The sequence below is a fragment of the Populus euphratica genome, unplaced genomic scaffold, assembly GCF_000495115.2.
Source record: "Populus euphratica unplaced genomic scaffold, PopEup_1.0 scaffold32.1, whole genome shotgun sequence".
Lineage (NCBI taxonomy): Eukaryota > Viridiplantae > Streptophyta > Magnoliopsida > Malpighiales > Salicaceae > Populus > Populus euphratica.
The window spans coordinates 825,817-829,437 of record NW_011499861.1 but is presented as its reverse complement, the minus strand read 5'-3'; positions in this window follow the sequence as shown (position 1 = coordinate 829,437).

Sequence of the window (3,621 nt, the reverse complement as noted above, 5' to 3'; positions counted from 1 at the left end):
TACAAAATCTTCAATGTCTATTTTAATTGCTTTCAGTTTTATGAAATAAACAACATATAATATATATATATATATATATATATATATATATATATATATATATATATATATATATATATATATATGAAAAGGAGAATTTTACTAAAAAACATTATGTTTTCTAATAACTTGAATTATTATATTTCTTATAAATAAAATTATTTTTTTTGTCATATATTAAATAAGATAGTTTAAAGAGTGTCTCTAATACAAGATCAAATATTTTTTTATATTTTTATTTTTTAGTTATTTATTTTAATTTTTAATCATTATCAATAATATTTTTTTATTTATTACCTTATGTAATTTTTTAATTTACTTTATTAAAAGCATGCATCAACTTTTTAATTCTCTCTTAAAATATTTCATGGTTACAGAAAACTAGTTCTAAAGTGTGAAGAAAACAATAAAGCATTCAGTATCCAACTAAGCAAGCCAACAACCAGTCCTTTGGTTGACTTCATGTCCTCCGCACAGAAACACCATACCTCTTTGGTTGTTCATAGCCACTCAGAGAAACAAGATTTGAACTTCTCAGTTATCATACCTTAACGAGGGAATTATCTTTTATCGTTGAGACTATTAGCGATTGAAAAGAAGAAGAAGAAGAAGAAACCTCATTTTTATGTATGAAATCTGAAGGGTTAAGTTTCTCCTACCACTCAATACTCTTTAAATTTAATTAGGCACGGCGTTATAGTCAGTTCATTAATTAGGGATGTTTAGGATTATTACTAATTATTTTTTAAAATATTTTTTATTTAAAAATATATTAAAATAATATTTTTATTATTTTTAAAAAATTATTTTTTATATTAATACATCAAAACAATCTAAAAATATAAAATAATTTTAAATATTCATGAAATATCATTTAAGACACAATTCTAAGGTTCGATTTATTCTCCGCCAGCTTTTATGTTTATAGTGAAACAAACGTAACAAAGTGTTTAATAATAAATTAAAATATGTTTTATGCTACGAGCCCCATTGAAAAATTAAATTTGAAACATGATTTTTGTGTAACAGTTTTTATATTTTTTTAATTGAGTTGCATAAAGATTTTTAAAATCCTGTTTGTTTTTGTATTTCAAAAATATTTTTGAAAAAACTTAAATTTTTTTTTTCAAATTAATATTTTTTTATGTTTTCATATTATTTTGATAGGCTGATAAAAAATTAATTTTTAAAAAATAAAAAATATTTTAATTTATTTCTAAGTAAAAAATATTTTGAAAAATAATTGCAACTACATTTTCTAGTATAACTACTAAATATTTTATATATATATTTTACTATACATAATCTTTAACCCTAATTTTTTTTAAACATATATTTAAATTCAACTAACCTAAACTAATTATAAATTTTTTAAATTTATTTTTTTAAATCACAACCATAAAAATTACAATACTTTAAAAAAAGCGGTTGGACTGAGCAGGGGTATTTCGCTCCAGTCGGGCTTAAAGTTTAAAGTTTGGATCCAGAACATCTTCTTCGTTGGGCAGATATGATTTCTTGCGGGTCAGGTACATGAGTTCATGAGGTCCAGGGAGAAATAGGCTGGACCAAGCCGCATCACATAAAAAAGGGTCCAGTCATTGAAAATCATATGGCTGAACCTCGTTAGTAACCTAACTGAACTGGCTCGTTTACGTGAGGTTGAGGATTATTTACTCGATGGCTAGATAGTCCATCTGAAGGACGTGACTGATGAAGCAATCGCAAGAGCCTGCTGGTGCTTGAATATTTGACCATTTGATATACTTAAGCTTCACCTTTTCACAAATGTTCAAGTCACGTCGACCCAGATGATGGGTCGGGATTGAAACTTCAAGTAGCGAGAGTAACTTCAAATGCCGTCCCTTGTTGGACACAAGTGCTTGGTGGCTCTCGAGCAACCATCCCTGTAAATGCAGACAAGTTTTTTACACGAGAGAGTCGATGGATGAAGGTGATATGATGTGGTCCTCTCAATAATTCTCCTAACAAGTTTAATCAAGCATTGGCCCCTGTATATTGGGCCATTGCAGAGATGGGTTCGACAGGATAAGGTCATCAAGATGTTGCCTACGTACTAAGGAGTAAGCCATGGACACACATGATTAGAGACGCAGTTTTGCCTCGGACAAGAGACGTGTCTGGATGCCTTGACTGCAAAGGACATGCTCTCGTGAAATAGCCAGAATTCGCTGTGGGCGTGGGGCCTGACAGTGTTGATATTTGTTCCTCCTGGGTTATTTTTATTTTCATGGCTTGTTGTTTCAGTGAGGCCTTTTTCAATGCAACAATTGGTTGCTGTAAAGAGCTTAGCAAGGGCTCGTGACACGCGCACGACCTGAAAAGATAAGAGTGCTTGTGTGAAAATTGACGGTTCGTCACCAGCTTGTGGTGTGCGTGGCGCACAGTTCTTGGCCTTTGCTTACACTTGGTGGAACTTCTGCTACAAATATTATCGATTATTTTCTAGTTAATAAAAGAAAGAGATAAAGGAATTGAATAACTTTAAGTAATTAAAAAATTATTTTAATTATAAAGCATACTTTTTATAATTTATTTTATTCTATATTTTTATATATCTTGTTATATTGATATATAAACTCTACATGAGTTGAGTTGAATGCAATAAATATATCAAATTATCGAATAATAGCATTAATTTTTATTATAATTTTTTTTTAATATGAAAGCAAATCAATCATGTATTACTTTAAATATTAGCTTCTGTTTTTTCAACAAGCGGTTTTATATGGTTTGTTTAGTCACTTTAATATACTTTGTTTTCAATTCTCTTCATTATCTATCAAGTATTTTATTTATTATCATTTTTTAATGTTAAATCAACTCATGATAAGAAGAAATCTCAAAATCATGTGGATGACTAGGAGAAAAAAAATAGAGGTACAAGATGACAAAACTCTATGAAAGATTTCAAATTTTATATCAAGAGGAATACATATAAACAAAAACAAGAGAGACTTTATGCAAATTGATAAGTTATTACCAAAGAAATAAAATGGTATAAATTTTTATGTAATTAAGAATAAATAGAAGACTAATGCACTCAATGTATTGAATAAATCAATAGCAAGCCTTTAAATAGGTCGTATAGTAGCAAGGAAATAGCAATAAAATAATAATAAAATCCTCACTATCTAAAACATGGATGGAACTCCTATAGAATAAATGTTTTCTATAGAATAGATCTTCAACTACTTATTCCATATAAACTCAAAAAGCATAATTAACATAACTTATTTTAACACCTTCCTTTAAACTAATATATATAGATATTGATTTAGGAATTAATAGCTACTACTTCTTATCTGATGGCATCTTTTGAAGAGCACAATCAAAGGAGATTTCAAAGCTTAACAAAAATTACAGGTTTAAGAGGCTTAGTTAATATATCTGCAATCTGATCTTCACTCTTGCAGAACACCAAATTAATAACACCTTCCTTACATAGATCACGTGCAAAGTGAAACTTGATGTTAATGTGTTTGCTTCTTGACACGACTAAAAGATTGATGTCTTCTCCCAAGTGCAAGAGTGTCGAAGTAATAAATAACCCGGCAAGAC